This window comes from Mustela putorius, unplaced genomic scaffold (genome assembly GCF_011764305.1).
Source record: "Mustela putorius furo isolate JIRA1106 unplaced genomic scaffold, ASM1176430v1.1 tig00003909_pilon_pilon_pilon, whole genome shotgun sequence".
Taxonomy (NCBI): domain Eukaryota; kingdom Metazoa; phylum Chordata; class Mammalia; order Carnivora; family Mustelidae; genus Mustela; species Mustela putorius.
Window position 1 is genome coordinate 42,002,463 of NW_025422057.1, and position 17,414 is coordinate 42,019,876.

The 17,414-nt window shown below is 35.7% G+C and overlaps 1 protein-coding gene across 2 annotated transcripts in view; it reads right to left on the reverse strand.

Moving 5' to 3' along the window:
- Positions 1-17,414, reverse strand: part of BMPR1A (bone morphogenetic protein receptor type 1A) — a 140,051-nt gene that overhangs the window by 64,710 nt on the left and 57,927 nt on the right. The gene's annotated exons all lie outside the window — the stretch shown is intronic.

Here is a 17,414-nt window from a genome sequence, read left to right on the forward strand (position 1 = left end):
TAAGTTGTATGAACACTACCTATGTCCCACTGCAAGGTCAAAATGCCTTTGTCTTCAAGTCCATTTAGAAGTATCACTTGTGTCACACTGAGGTTTAGTAGTCTTGGCAATAATGACTGAATTAATGTAAGCTGGGGCAATCTGAAACTGTCTAGCATATCAGATAGCAGCCTTTCTTAAAGACAAGAGTCTCCACTCAGCAGACAGGCTGCCATAGGACCATGCTAAATCTTTCATGGTCCAACTAAAGACAGACTGACCCTGAAAGCAATTAGTAATGCTTTGTCTGCACTTAGGAGCCTTAAATAGTCTTCTCAATGCACCAGTTACCCACAACTTAACTGGTCTGTAACATTTTTCAGGGTACTCACAGGACTATAAAACTCTTAGACCATCACTCAGAGAAATAAGGGCAGGAATGGAGATACGGTGTTTAGTGATTTTTTTCCCTGAGTTGTTCATAGTCTTAAAACATTTCCCTTTTATAATCAAAAAATAAATGCATTGTGTTTTCATGTTAGAAATGACAAATATCTTCCTCCAAAGTCACTCTTTGCCAATAACACTATTCTTCCCTAACAGTATATATGAAGAAAAGAGGGAAGGCAATCACTATATTAAACAAAGTTCAGATTAACCCATCCTCATAAAGGTTAAAGCAATCCATCAAAAGACCGTGTTTAAAAAAATATGGCCTGGGGCACCTGGGCTCACTCAGTCGTTGAGCCTCTGCCTTTGGCTCTGGTCATGATCCTGGGGTCCTAGAATCGAGCTCCACACAGGACTCCCTGCATGGCAGGGAAGCCTGCTTCTCCCTCTCCCACTCCCCCTGCTTGTGTTCCCTCTCTCGCTGTGTCTCCCTCTGTCAAATAAATAAATAAATAAATAAATCTCTATATATACACACACGTACATGGATTCTAATTCTACCAATTATTTCTAATGGATCAGATCAAATTAACATGTAAACCATCTAGCCATTGTTTACCCATGGACTACTTATTACAACAATAAGAACATGTGTTAACTACCACAAAGATCTGGTCAAAACCGAACACTAAACAAGTATAATAATATTTTTATCAAAGATCTTGTGTCTAAAACTTTCAACATTGGGTCTTCTTAACAACAGAATAAGTGAAAAAAAACAAACCTTTCTAGATATATTCTAGTATTTTATAATTGAGCTAACATCAGAATTTTCTTAAAGTTCATAAATATTTGTAAACAAACCTGAAAAGTGCATTTTAGTCCCACATTATCTTTACAAAATATCTTTATTTGCCATCAAAATGTACAATCCTTCTTGGTTTTCAAAATTAGTGAAGTCATTATTTAAACCACCAAGGTACTTAAAAGCTCATTAACCATACAGAACCCATCAGTGACAAATATCAACTGTGGATATTTCAGTTATCTCTCACTCTGAGGTGCTGGAATACCCCCATTCACCGCCATATTAGTAAGATTTGCTTTATAGAAAAGAACAATGTACATATGATTTGATAAATATGCTAGTCTAGGACAAAACTTAAGACTACTTTTGAGTTTGTTCCAGATGTCAAAAAGTAGTCATTCCCTAGTAGTCACAAACTCAGCAATACTGACTGCATACTTTTTCTTTCCACCACTCCAAATACTGTCCTCCTCAACTGCATTTCTCCTCCCTAAGCACACACAAGAAGTACCACAAATACCATACAAGTATTGCTGTTAACACTATCACTGCATGCATATAATGCTTTTAAAAAATCAGAACCAAACTACAAAATACTTGACAAAACATCCCAGCTGGGCTCTTAAACTAAAGGCATTACTGTTAAAACTTTTGGTACATTAAACTGGAAAATTCAAACATCATGCTTCAGAAAACGATAACACAGTTTTAGCTGTAAGTAATTCAAGCAAACAGTGTAATTTAGGCTTATCATGCACTTCTATAATAAAGCAGGTAACCAGAGAACACAGAAACGGAGGGTCAACTTATGGACGGGTTATGTTCTAAAAGACCACTTATAAATTGAATGTAAGCTTGATTTTGAAACTTAAGATGCCTTTCTCATAAAACCAAAGACATAAGCAACAATATTAAACCTGTGATACAAATGAACTACAGTACACAATTCTCATCACAGCACTCTGATGCTTACACATATTTCCATACCAAACTTCAAATTTTTATTCACTGTTGTAATCCCAGAATCTAGCATAGCCGATGACATAGAGTAGGATTTCAACAAATACTGGCAATCTCAGGTACTAAACAGCAACAACTCAATGATAGGAGAAACTGGCTTGTCTAGAAAACTTACCTATCTTAATTATATCAGACAACCAAAAGACAAAGGGAAAAAGCTTCTTCCAAAAGAGACAGGTGAAAAAGATTCTTAACATCAGGGTGAGAAGACTCTGATTAAGCCAGTTGTGGCAATTTCCATTCTTCCTGCCAATCAGTAGTTTTGCTATAAGCATCTGATGCAATTCCAGCCAGTAAGACAAGAGAGTAAGTTTGCTAGAAAACTAAGCACTGGGAAAAGTGTTTCTGGGAAAGGTTTTATGTCTAATTAAAAAAAAAGACATCTAGGTGAAAACATCCTCCCCATCATTTTTTTTTCCCAGGGAACTCTGGGTTTGAATGTGTCAAGTAGCATGATGGCAGCCATCAGAACCATGAGAAGGTGACAGCCTAGAAGGACAACCCAACAGATTTAGAATAGCTGCATTAAGACAGAAAGAATCTGGGTCTTTGGTGCTGTTGTTAGGCTTGAATAAATCCTAAAATGATATCATTACATTGGACCTTTTTATTAAATTACATTAAATCCTTTTATTGTTTAACCAGTTTTCAATTACCAAAAGTAACCCAGCGAATACCGTGATTCAGAAACTAATACACCATTTGCTTCCATAAATTCAAATGTTATATTTATACAATAAAATAATAACTCACCTAAATTTATATCACAATCCAGATGCTTCTTTTGAACTAGATACATATTTTCAAAATACTAAATATTAGAAGAAATCAATCAATCAACATACCCAAATCAAACAATCAAAATACGGAATTTCACAGAGACAGAAAATAGATTAATGGTTGTCTGGGACTGGGCATGGAGGGTGGGAATGGAGAAAGACACCAAAATTATGATCCACAAAAGGAAAAAAGGAGGTAAATTAGAATTCATCAAAATTAAAAATATCCTTCTGCAAAAGGCCATGTTAAAAAGATGAAAAGACAAGACACACAATGTGAGACAATGTTTGCCAGCCATACATGTGACAAAGGACCCAACTAGAATATACCAAATCTCAAAATTAAAAGTTAAAAAAAAAAATCACCAAGAAATTGGGCAAAAGAGTATGAAAAGAGATTTCGCTGAAGAAGATATTTGGATGGCAAATCAGTATATAAAAAGCTTAACAACACTAGCCATCAGGGAAATGCAAATTAAGACCCCACTGAGATACCACTACACACCTACTGGAACAACTAAAATAAAAAACAGTGACGATACTAAATGCTCACAATATGAAGAAAGTGCAGCTTTCAGACATTGTTGGTGAGAACGTAAAATGGCACAGCCACTTTGGAAAATAGTTTGGAAGTTTCTTTAAAAAAATGAAATACACACTGACATGTAACCAAACACGCTTGGGGTTGCAAAGAAATAAACATGAATATTAGCAGCAGTTTTATTTTTAATCGCCAAAAATTGGGGAAAACAAAACGTCCTTCAAAAGGTGAATGGTTAAACAAACTGTGGTGCAACCACACAACAAAATTCTACTCAGCAATAAAAAAAGAAACTAGTGACACTCAAAACAACTTGGGTGAATCTCAAAGGATTAGGCTGAATGCAAAAAGGTCACATACTATATGATTCCACTTATAAAACACTCTCAAAATGACAAAAATCATACAGATGATGGAGGACACGTGTATGTGCAGCACAAGGGAGACCTTTGTGTGACAGGATCTATGTCTTGATGCTGAGCTGGTTAAACAAAATCTAAATGTATGTTTAAATGGCACAGCGCTATACATATAAAATGAACCAATGTCAGTTTCTGTTTGGACACTACATCAAGTAGCATTAAGTAACCACTGGAGGAAGGTGAAGGGTGTAAGGGACCTCTCCTTACTATTTTTGCAATTTCCTCTGAATCTATAATTACTTTTAAGTAATTAAAAAAATTTTAAACCCTATTTCCTAAAAATGTTTTACCTATGCTTAAATTAGATTTTGAATAACAAAGCAATGGTTCAGAGGACTCAAGATACATTTTTTCTTTTAAATCAGCTAGGGAACTTCAATTCTGCAGTGGTTTCAAGTATCCTAAGGAAATGAGGAGCCTCCATAACAAAAGTCTAAAGAAACCAATAGTTCCTAAACCAAATTCCGGGTCTTCAGTTCTCTGTATCCCTCACCCTCTGAGTCTGGGAAGCAGTGACTACTATGACATGAGTGTCATCTGTTCTGAGAGTAATAAGCACAGCAAGTCTGACACAGCCACCTGCATCAGGATGAACCCCAAATAGTCATCTACCCATATATTCTTTTCAATTTATCTTTCCTGAAAAAAGAAGTATGAAAACCATTTCTTTACCACTTTAATTTTCTCTCCAACTTATTAGACAATTTACCCAGTAATCGTAGACATTTAAATTACTCAATACATCTTCCACTTTCCAAGTAAACCTAATTCAGTCAGTGGAGAAATATGTATCACCCATTTATTTCCTATAAAATGATAAAAAAATTATCAACAGAACATTTATTTTATTAGCTGATAGGTAAAGTACCCTGGGGCAAGTTCCTCTGGATAGTTTCACTATGTTGCATAAAGAAGAAAACTTCTACTCTCAGGAATTATCAGGAATTGATTTTATTTATTTTTTTAAGTAGTCTCCATGCTCAGCATGGAGCCCTTTATGAGGCTGAACTCACTGAGATCAAGACCTGAGATTAAGACTTGAGCTGAGATCAAGAATCCACCCCACCTGAATGAACCACCCAGGCATTCCAGGAATTGATGTTAGATTGCTAAAAGTTCACCAATTTTTCTAAAAACATGCATTGTTTCTACTTCTCAGTGAAGTGTAAATACTATTTAGAATTAACATTATGAACACCAATTACAGAGTTATGCTACAATACAGTGAAATCATCAGGGACTAATTAATACATAGTGCTATTTGTCCCATTTCTAAATGGTCCCAGAAGAGTGCTGGGTTTATTTATTTGTGCACTTGCTTGCTTGTTTTAAATTTTAGCTTGCATCCCTATTTTTAAGTTTCTTCCTCAGCTAACAGCTATCTAAAATGCACATTTGCTAACATAGTACTAGCCCCCTCTATCCACTTTTCTTTTCTTTTTTTTTTTTTAAGATTTATTTATTTATTTATTTGACAGAGATAGAGAACACAAGCAGGGGTAGAGGCAGAGGGAAAGGGAGAAGCAGGCTCCCCACAAAGCAGAGACCCCAATATGGGGCTTGATCCCGGGACCCTGAGATCATGACCTGAGTCAAAGGCAGATGCTTAACTGACTGAGCCACCCAGCCTCCCCATTTGCTTTTCATTTACATTATTCCTGAGAATCAGAAAACTAGTTTAATGCAGCTCTGTGTTTCAGGGTCTACAGAAATAAAAAGGCAGCACAGGACAGCCTGAAACTGAAGGTATAAAAACTGAACACGTCTTCCATTATGATCCAGACATTTTTATGATGTGATTATATGTATTTTTAATGTGATATTTTTAAAGGACCACTTCAAGAATAAGAGAAAGGTAGGATACCTCAATTAGTCAACTGAGGAGAAAACAGAAATGGGAGGAGCTAAGAACTGTAAACACCTCAACATTTCTAACAAGATCCTCTCTCAAAACTGTTCCTCTTGAATTCCTTACCTAGCTCAACGTACAGCTGGTTACAAAAAAAAAATCTTTTTTGCCACCACGTGGCAAAGGAGACAATGTACATACCCAAAGACCCAAAAATTCTAGCTCTGGGTATATAACCCAGGGGACCTTTTGCATATATCTACCAAGAAGCAAGCACAAGAAAATTCACAGCAGCATTTTCTTAGTAGCAAAAAGCCAGAGGAAACCCAAGTGTCCAACTATAGTAAAATGCATAAAATGTAATATATTCATATAATGGAACCACCACATAGTAGTGAAAAGGGATGTACCTCAGATAATTATGTTAACAATAATGAAATCTCAAAATCATAATGTTGAACAAAAAAGAAAAAGTCCAAGAAGAATATATATAAACAGTGTGATTCCATGCATATAAAACTCAAAAATAGTTAGTATTTTTTAAAAAGTATATTAAAGGAAAAATACAAAAGTGGGAAAATATAAGGAAAGGTAATGGAGTAACACCAAACTTAGGATGATGCTTTCTTCTGGGAAGAGACAAGCTATCGTCCTGCAGCCTGGAGAGTTTCAAAGGATGGCATTACATTTCTTGGGACAGGATGCTGGGATAGATGCATTCATTCATTATTATTACTCTAAAATGCACATCTATGTTATATATACCTTTGTATACAGAATAGATTTTAGGATAAAAATTTTATTTTAATCTAAAGTAAATATGGTTAACTGCTAATATTTTGTAAATCTGAGTATTAGGCATATAGGTATCACACCACTTCCTATATTGTTGGAATTATCATAACTTATTTTTTTTTTATTATGAGTGAAGAGCTATGAAATTTTATTTTGATGTTTAAGGACAAAATATTACAAATCTTTAGTAGCAATAAATCAAAGCAAACACTAAGCTATTATAAAATGAAAAAAAAAAGAAAAAATTTATTTTCCCTCCTGATATAATCTGATAGAAAATACACAATGCTATCAACATAGCATTCATTCCAAAACATTTTAACTTTAATCTAGTCATGAAATACAAAAATACAAGCAGCAAATTGAAGGGTATGCTATTTTTTTAAAAAAACAAGGTGAGATTTCATAAAAGACCATTGTAAGGGGGGATGAGAGGGAGGATGAGGGGCAGTGGAAATAGTGAGTTATTCTCAATTAAAGGAAACTAAAGAAATATGACAACCAAATGCAAAATATATTCCTCAACAGGTTCCTGGATCAAAAATCAAAATGGGGCACCTGGCTGGCTCTCTTGGTAGAACATGCAACTTTTGATCTCAGGGCTGTGAGTTCAAGCCCCGTGCTGGCTGTGCAGTCTACTTAAAAATAAATAAATAAATAAAAATAGCTATAGAGAACACTTTTAGAAAGAAAACAGAAAATTTAAGTAAGGGTAGTATATTACATAATAGTATATTGGTATTAAATCTCTTATGATAATGTAGCTCTTAAGGAAGGACAATCATGTTCTTAGGACATACTTGCTAAAATATTTAGGGGTGAAGTATTAAGATGTTTGCAGATTACTTTCAAATAGTGAGAAAAAAGATGTATGTGGGTTTTTTTTTAAAGATTTTATTAATTTATCTGACAGAGAGAGATACAGCGAAAAAGAGAACATAAACGGGAAGAATGGGAGAGGGAGAAGTGGACTTCCCACTGAGTAGGGAGCCCCATGCCAGGCTCGATCCCAGGACCCTGGGATCAGGGCCTGAGCTGAAGGCAGATGCCTAACGACTGAACCGCCCAGGTATCCCAAACGCATATGTGTTTTTATGAGTAGAGAAAGAAAGCAGATAAAGTAAAAGGTTAATATGTAAAGGCTTTTACTATCGAAATAGAAAAATTTACCAGCAAAATAGGTTTTTACCAATAGTTCAAATTTTAATTTAAAAGTCTGTAAAACAAGAAATTGGGAAAAAAATGTACTTTATCAGTTGACTTGTGATTTCACACATAATTTTAGTAAACAATGTCAGTTTGGCAGCGGTTACTAAAATCAAATATTGACAGATCTATAAGGAAGTCACAAAGATCTCTCCATTAGCAAATTTTAAAACTTTTCCCCTAGAAACTGTAAATTATGACTGCTTAACAGGATTAAAAATTACATTTTGCTTAAATGGTCAAAAATTATAGCTGTGCTTTGGAAACACAGCATTATAATCAGTCTGAAGACATATGGGCTTTAAAAAATATTGGCAAATCACTGGTATTATATGTAATTTACAAAGGTTTTACTTGATATTGAAGTAAATATAATTATACTGATATATTAGAACATAATATTTTCAAATATTTTATTTATTTTTAAGTTTTTAAAAAGATTTTATTTATTTATTTGACAGACAGAAATCACAAGTTAGGCAGAGAGGCAGACAGGGGCTGGCGGGGGGGGGGGGGGGTGGAGAAGTCTCCCTGCTGAGCAGAGAGCCTGATGCAGGGACCAAGGACCTTGCATCATGACCTGAGCCTAAGGCAGAGGCTTAACCTACTGAGCCACCCAGGCGCCCCTCAAATGTCCTATTTAGCAAATAGAAGAATGCTTTAAAATTTCTTTCTCAAAACAGATCCTAATTTTCTATTAATGCATACCCATATTATTCAGGATTGCTAAAGCAAGGTAATAAGGACAGAATGAATTCCTCTAAAACATAGGTAGTTTCCCCAAAAAACTAATTATACGTCATGAAAATGGGTAACACTTAACATCTCAAGGATGTACTGGTTATGTCAGACTTTAATCTGATTCATCTTATAAAGTATTTGGCTTAATTATTATTTACTAAAAACAAAACCACATTCATTAAATACCCAATTGTCATTCATCCAAATGTGAACATCAATGAGACTAAACAAATGACATTCTAGAAATTACAGAAAATAAAATTATTTTTTATTAATGGCACCCACATAAAATCCACCACTTATACAGGGATATGCAAACAAATGAAGTCCAACAGAAGTGGAAATGGACTACAGACACCTCCTCCAAAGGCAGGGTGTCGGACAGTGTTGCTACATGCCTATAGGTGGGTATACACACAGGGTAGAAAGTTTTAGCTGGGAAGCCTGCATTTAAGTTCTCATCTCTATGTAATGAGAGGCAGGTAGTTAATTACTGAACAGCACTGTCTTTTAAACTGGTGAGTCACACATGTGAGGGAGGAGCTTATAAGCAGGATGAGCAACAACCAAGGCAATCAAGTAAGATTTCAAAAAGAAGCAACAACAGGTTTTGAAGATTTTCAGACAGACAATTAGAAGCACCTATCCCAATATAATATACATAATCCAACAGCGTGACCACGGACTAAACACTTTCTGCAAAAATGTCATGTGCACTTTGGGCTATATTTGTGAGGTTAGATGTTTAAATTGCAGAGAATAGCTCTATTATCAACAGGCAAGAGAGAATGAAAGAGAAAGGAAAAAAGATCACTTGGTAATACTCCTTAGGGCACTATAGTATATTTTAAAACATTTAAGACACAGTTCCCTTCTGGAAAGTAACACTTAATCAACTTCAGGAGTTATGCCATAAATATATTAATATAAACATATTAATACATTAATATAAACATATATATTATATAAATATATTAAAGCTTAAACAACAGTACCAAGATGACAATACAAATATTGTCATACCACTATACATAATTATCTGAGAAGTATCAAAGACTGCTGCTTCACAGCACAGGAGAGATCACTGGGGGCCAAATTTAAATTAGCCTTCCAAAGACTGGCAGGGTTTCATAGTATGCAAGGAGGGAGGGGTGCAGGTAAAAATGGGCATTCTATCAGGGGCCCAGGGAAGGCGCACTGTGCCTGGCCATTGTCCCATCTGAGGCCTGGATTCTAGAGTGGTGGAGCAGGATAATCAATGTGTGGCCTGCTCCAGATGATAAACACACAGCCACCTGAAGCTCATGTCATCTGAGGCAGACATCAATATTTATTTTAGTTCTCTTTCCAATCAACCACTGAAGACCTCATAGTTCTTCTAAATATAGAACAGCTAAGATGTCAAGATATTTGAAATCCACCTACCATTCTTCTAGAAGGAGAGGATTAAGAGAAGAATACGGGTTTAGGAGCATGTCTACTGCAGTCAGACTGAGTACCAAGGTTAGAATCCTGGCTCCACCATTTTACCTATTATAACTTTGACCCAAAGTTGCTTACGCTCATCTGATTCATCTGTATGAATCTGTAAAATAGGGACAATAACTGCATGTGTCTGAAAGGTGAAGATCAAAGGAATTAATGTAGGTAGAGCACTTAGAACAGTGCCAAGTAAATACATTCTAAGTGTGATATAGTGTTAGGCTACTGCCCTGACATCTGCTTCCCAACCTCAGTTTACCAAAGGTCACTGAAAGTGCAAAGAGTGAAATTGTGGATTGGGGGGGACTACTGTATTTCCTCTTTCCAAATCCTCGACCAACTGGCCATGAAATAACAACAGAATAAATATAAAATACTATATTAAAATAATAAAATTATGGAAGGGAGTTGATAACTAAAGGGCGTGAGGTTTCACTTTGAGGGGATGAAAATGTTCTAAATGACTGTGGTGATGGTTACACATATTTGTGAATGTATTAAATACCACTGATGCGTACATTTTAAATGAGTCAACTGCATGATAAGTATATTAATTTCACTGAGAGATTTTTATGTTTTACCAGTAAAAATCTACCAAGAATTGTGATGTGTATTTGACTATATGGATGGTCTTACAACATTCTTAATGATAACAAAACAGAATAGAAATAATCTAAGTAAAATATAATACATTCATATTTTATAGTAATGATAGCTAACATTTATTAATTGCCAAGAATTATTTTTTATGTATATCTCATTTATTACTTACAACAACCCTAGGTATTAGAAAAAAATGCTACCTTCGTTTTCTAGATGAGGAAATTGAAACCCAGAGTAGTATTCTGCTCAAGGCCACACAGCTAGTGAGGACTAGGAGCCAGGATTACAACCTGGGCAGTTGTATGGCCAGTTTGTATGGCCACTATTCATACTGCAGAAGAGTAAGTACTTAAAAATATACTCACAATATATTAAAATAGAAATATAAATCATATATCAAAAAAAAAAAGATACAGGGGCACCTGGGTGGCTCAGTCAGTTAAGCATCTGACTTTCGGTTTTAGCTCAGGTTATGATCTCAGGGTTATGAGACAGAGCCCCACCTTAGGCTCCTTGATCAGCACAGAGTCTGCTTGGGATTCTCTCCCTTTTCCTCTCCCTCCCCGTCTTCCGTTCACCACACACTTCCTCTCTAAAATAAATAAATAAATAAAATTTAAAAAAAAAATACAGTATGAACCTGCTTTTGTTTAATGCATTTTAAAAAACGATGGAACAGATATAGCCCCAAATTTAATACTGGTTATCTCTGAAAGGTGGTATTACAATGGATTATTATCTCCTTTATACTTTCCTGCATTTCCCACATTTTGTACTGCAAGGCAAATTTAAGTGAAGTTTAAAAAAAAAAGATAGAAAGATAGTGACAACTCCACATACTGCAGAAAGGACAAGTAATAAAATACAGAAGAAGCTGCTAAATTTGCTAAATGGGTCACAGACAAATTCAATGACAATGGAAGGTTTTTTAAAAAAGAAGAAAGGTACTATTCAGGTACAGACTGACATTTTGAGAGGTTTGGAGGTTGAAAAGAATGACATATAGCCTTGAAGTAACAGCAGTATCAAGGGAAGATCTTGCTGGTTTGTTTTTAATTTGAGGGGAATTTGATCAGGGTTGTAATTGAACTGGAAATAGTCTGTCAAGGATGTCAAGAGAGACAAGGAGAGGAAGGGCTAAGAAGATAAAGACTTAGCCTTAGAAAAAGGGAAACACTACTTGTGAAATAGAAGAAAGAGAAGGAAAAAACTCATAAAAAGAGATCTCTGAGATAAAGAAAAGAAATCGAACTTATATTTGGCACCCCAAACTTCTCTAGAAAATATAAAATGAAGTCATCTTCCAAAACTGAGACAGTGGAGATTAGGCATAGGAAGAGAGGTATGGGGACGCCTGGGTGGCTCAGTTGGTTAAGCAGCTGCCTTCGGCTCAGGTCATGATCCCAGAGTCCTGGGATCGAGTCCCACATCGGGCTCCTTGCTCGGCAGGGAGCCTGCTTCTCCCTCTGCCTCTGCCTGCCTCTCTGCCTGTGCTCGCTCATTCTCTCTCCGTCTCTGACAAATAAATAAAAATCTTTAAAAAAAAAGGAAGAGAGGTATGGTGTAGGGCGCAAAACACTGAAAAGCTACTGGGTTCACTAATTTGCCAGACCTAGCAATAACGATCTAACAATCACATGACCATAACAGAAACCACTGCAGGAAGCTGGGAAAATCCCTTCTTCCCAACAGTTAGCATGCACATGAAGCTGCACCACTCAAACACAAGAGAATCCATGGTATGCCTGGAGATTATTCCCCTATTAGGAATTCCTAGGATAACCACCACTGTAATATTCTATGAAGCTGATGTGCTATCACTTCTAGATGACATGAATCGTCTAAAGAAGAATCAGAGCTCAAGCACAAATTTTAAATTTGACCGTAAGAAGGTAGTTTTCTAGGGAAAATCAAGTTGCAAAGATCTCTGCATATTATTTTTTATATATGTATAAACTTTGTATAATTGAAAAGTTTTCCCTAAACAGGTAGAGCATAATGAAACATGGTATTTCTTGTACAAATAGCTTTCTAAAGCAACTTTTAAAAAATAAGTAGCAATCGAGTACTCCTCATGTAAGAGTGAAACACAGAGACACTGACTGGACAACACTGTGTCTAAGGAGGGGTTTGTTAACTAGTGGGCTTCACCGTAGTGTAACTGAGCCATCACCTGCTTGTGCACATATGGAAACCTTCAAATGTAAGGCTCTGTTGCTCTCTTTGGTCATTCAGTTTCTTAGAAAAGAGTCCTCCAGTCTCCTCTGACTGCCAGTGTTCTACAAATAGGTAAGGAAAGGAACATGGGAAAGAAAGTAAGGACATAGCTCATAATCCAGAAAGTAGACTTCCCATTTATAATGTGCTCTTCTGTAGTTTCTCCAAATCTGGAGTCTCACTGGCATAATTTCTCAAGGCAATCAAACACCCAACTTCTGCTAGGGTACTAAGTCCAGGCAGGTCTAGAAGAAACTGCTGGGAATAAATACAAAATCGAACAGAAAAGGTATAGCTGAAACAATGGAAAGAGAAGCCTCAAGGAGGAGTAAGGGACAGTGACAGAACTAGGATTGGCCAAACATAATCAAAAGCAATTCTGTCAAGTTCAAGATGCTTTCCAATGACCCATGAGACAGTTTCCAGATTCAAATCTCATGCACGTTATTATAAGGCTAAAAAACATCTTTTTACACAATTAAAGCAAACCAGAAAAAAAGCAACACAAAACTGATAATAACTATAATCTAAAAAGCTAGAAGCATTGGGGCGCCTGGGTGGCTCAGTGGGTTGATCCTCTGCCTTCGGCTCGGGTCATGATCTCAGAGTCCTGGGATCAAGTCCCGCATCGGGCTCTCTGCTCGGCGGGGAGCCTGCTTCCTCCTCTCTCTCTCTCTCTCTCTGCCTGCCTCTCTGCCTACTTGTGATCTCTGTCTGTCAAATAAATAAATAAATAATCTTTAAAAAATAAAAATAAAAAAATAAAAAGCTAGAAGCATTAAGTAAATTACATAAGGCATGAAAAACAACATCAGAACTGGAAAAACTCAGAAAAGTAAGAACATAACTCAAAAAAGAATTTTTAAAAATTCTATTTCATAAAGACTAAAAGCAAAGGAGCACAAGAGTAAATTAACACGATAGGTAATGTGAAAAGGAGTTTAATCCTAAAATAGAAAATACCAAAAAAATTTAATGAGAAATAAAAGGATTCTAGGAAAAGTGACAAAAACTGTTCTTTTATATAAAACAGTAATCACTGAAGAAAACCCAAGAAAAAGAAGTGAAAACTAAAAACATTAAAAAAAAAATAAAAAACAATTCAAGAAAACTTTCCTAAAATAAGATTTAAAACTGTATGTTGAAGGCATACAATGCATACTTGAGGATATGGACACAAAATAATACCAAGAGATATTATAGTAAAATTACAGAACTTTAAAAAAAAAAAAAAAACTATTTGAGCATCTGGGCCAAAACGTCAAGTAACTTAAGAATTTTATCAACAGATTTTACAAAGCAACACTTTAACCCAGGGGGAAAAAAAGACACTCAAGGAAATAAAATAAGAGCCAAGAAGTTTACAGCTGGTAAAACTAATGTTCAAGCATAAACAATACACATTACCATCATGAAAAAACTCAGAATAATGTTCTCATGAATTTTTCCAGAGAAATCTACTAGAGAATAAGCTTCAAAGAGCCAATATGATTAGAGGAATATTGACACAACTGGAGACAAGCATTAAATAATAACTTGTAGAATAGAAGATGATGAAAAGAAAGATAGTACATAATGGCAATACGACCTGATGATATAGAGAGCATAATCACCAATAAATGAAGAACATATTAAAAAATGTTTATTCTTTTCAGTAATATTGGTAACAGATATATTAGTTTTGCTATTGTGAAACTGTCAGATATATTATGATAAATGAGTAATTATGGAATATTCCTATATGCTTGAAAACCATGATTCCCAATCTGTATTTCACTATTCACTGGAAAGACCTAGAAACAAAGACCAAGCAGTAGCAATGAGCATCCAATGAATCCAGATCATAGTTTTGAAATACTACTGTCCAATGAAAGAAACCAGACTTCATGGAAATAGTTCATGGTTGAGACAGTAAGTTTTCAAGATGTTCTTGGAATATCATCTAGTTTTATAAGGCAATAAAAAAAACAAATCAACAACTGTTTGAGTGATGTCAAAAAGACTCAGGAGCCAACCTGAAGAGACTCCTCATGGCCAAAGACGGGGTAGTGTGAGCTTCAGCAACTGTAAGAATTGCAACAGACTGAATCCCAATGAATGTGTTTAAATCCATGGTAAAGGAGAAAAAAAGAGAAGAAGGAAGAAGGAGGAGGAGAAAGTAGAAGAGGCAGAAAGAGAGAAATGAAGAGAAGAGAAATCAATCACCTTCAGAGAAGACAGGGAGCCATTTCAATATTTTAAAAACTATTATAAGGGATCCAGTCATAAAGGGACCACCGCACTTTATGAGTTTAAACTTCAGGAGCTCTACCAGGCCATCTTAGTGAGAAAAATCCCCATGTCATTCTGCCAGAAAGAGGGGGAAAGGTACCATTCTGAAATACATCAGAGTATTGTTCTTCCCCCCCCCCCCCTTAAGTAGGCTCCACACCCTTCATGGGGTTTGAACTCATGATCCAGAGATTAAGAGTCAAATGTTCCACTGACTGAGCCAGCCAGGTACCCCAGGAGCACTCCATTGTTCTTAAGGCCTGCCTTTTCAAGAAAAACTATTTTAACAGAACCTAAGTTATGGGGGTTCTTTCAAAGCCTAACAAGCTTAGGTTAAGGGATATTCCAAACTCTAACCCTGGCTAACCCTCCATGTGGAGAGGGAGAAAACAACTAAGAAGCACTTATTAAATTCACAATTCAGAGATACAGTCTCCCTAAAAAAATGAGACCTCAGAAGACTATAGATTCCCCCCAGTACCTTAACACCACGTTAATAAAGGTCTATTTACAGCAGTTTCTTTTACCCAGTATGTCATGTATAGTCAGCAAGAAAAAATTACAAGGCATACTAAAAGGCAAAAACCAGCTTGAAGAAACATAGCAAAGGCATCAAAACCAGACTCCAATATAGCAGAGATAACAGAATTATTAGATTGGGAATTTAAAACAACCACAATTAATATGCTATAGACTCTGATGGGCAAAGTAGCCAGTATGCAAGAACAGATACATTATAAAGCCAGAGAGATGGCTATTCTAAAAAAGAAGCAAAATAAAATGTGTAACAAAAATGGAAGAGTGTCTTTGATGGGCGTATTAGTAAACTAATGACTAAGGAAAAAAAACTCTGACCTTGAGGATGTATCACAGTAATAATCTCCAAAAGTGAAAAGCAAACCAAGAAAGACTGAAAAAGATTTTTTATTTTTTTAAGATTTCATTTATTTATTTATTTATTTGAGAGAGTGAGAAGGAGAGAGAGAATCTGAAGCGGACTCTGCACTGAGCACAGAACCCAATGCAGAGTTTGATCCCACAACCTTGAGATCATGATCTGAGCTGAAACCAAGAGTTGGATGTTCAACCAACTGAGCTACCCAGGCACCCCTGAAAAAGATTTTTAAAAGGACAGAATATCAAAGCACTGTGGACAACTACAAAAAGTGTAACACACAGGAATATAAAAAAGACAAAAAAAAAAAAAAAGGGAACAGAAAAAAGAATATCTGAAACACTAAAGACTGAAAAATTTTCCAAATTAATGTCAAACAGAGAACAGCAAGCAGGTTAAGTGCCCCAAAAAACTATACCTAGATAGCTAAAAACAAAGATAAAGAAAGAAAAACTTGAAAGAAGACATAGGAAAAAAAAGCCCACTTTATCCATTTAGGAGCAAAATTATATCCAATTTCTCAGAAACCATGCAAACAAGAAGAGAACAAAATGAAACATTTATTTTTTAAAAAAATATTTTATGTATTTATTTATGAGAGAGAGAATATGTGCACATGCACCTTCAGGGGGTGAGGGCAGAAGGAAAGGAAGAAAGAGTCTTAAACAGACTCCAAAGTGAGTGTAGAGCTCCACAGAGGGCTCAATCTCACAACCTTAAGATTATGACCTGAGCTGAAACTAGGAGTCGTCGCTTAAGTAACTACACCACCCAGGTGTCCCAGAATGAAACACTTAAAATGTCAAAACAGAAAAACCACTGGAACACCTGGGTGGCTCACTCAGTTAAGCATCTGAATCTTGATATCAGCTCCGGTCTTGATCTCAGAGTTCTGAGTTCAAGGCCTGCACTGGGATCCATGCGGGGCATGGAGTCTACTTAAGACAAACAAACAAACAAACCACCAACCTTGAATTCTACAGCCTGTGAATTATTCTTCACAAGTGAAAGAGAAATGGAGATTTTACCAGATGTACAAAAGTGAGGCAATCTGTTGTCAGCAGACCTCCCTTGCAGATAATGTTAAAAAGAACTTCTTTAGAGAGAAGGAAAATGATATAGTTCCAAAACCCAGAAAGCAAGACTACTGGAGAAGGAATAAGTGCAGGTAAAATTTAAAACTTCTCTTATTCTTAATTGATCTAATAGATAACAAGTTATTCAAAATAGTGACAACACATTCAATTATGTATGCTCACATATATATACATATATACATATATACATATACATATATACATATATGTATATATGCTATACAAAAATGAAATGAATAAAAGCAGTGACACAGAAGACAGAAGGGAAGAATTTGGATTATATTTTGCTATTGGAAGGTACCTACACTATCTGTAAAAA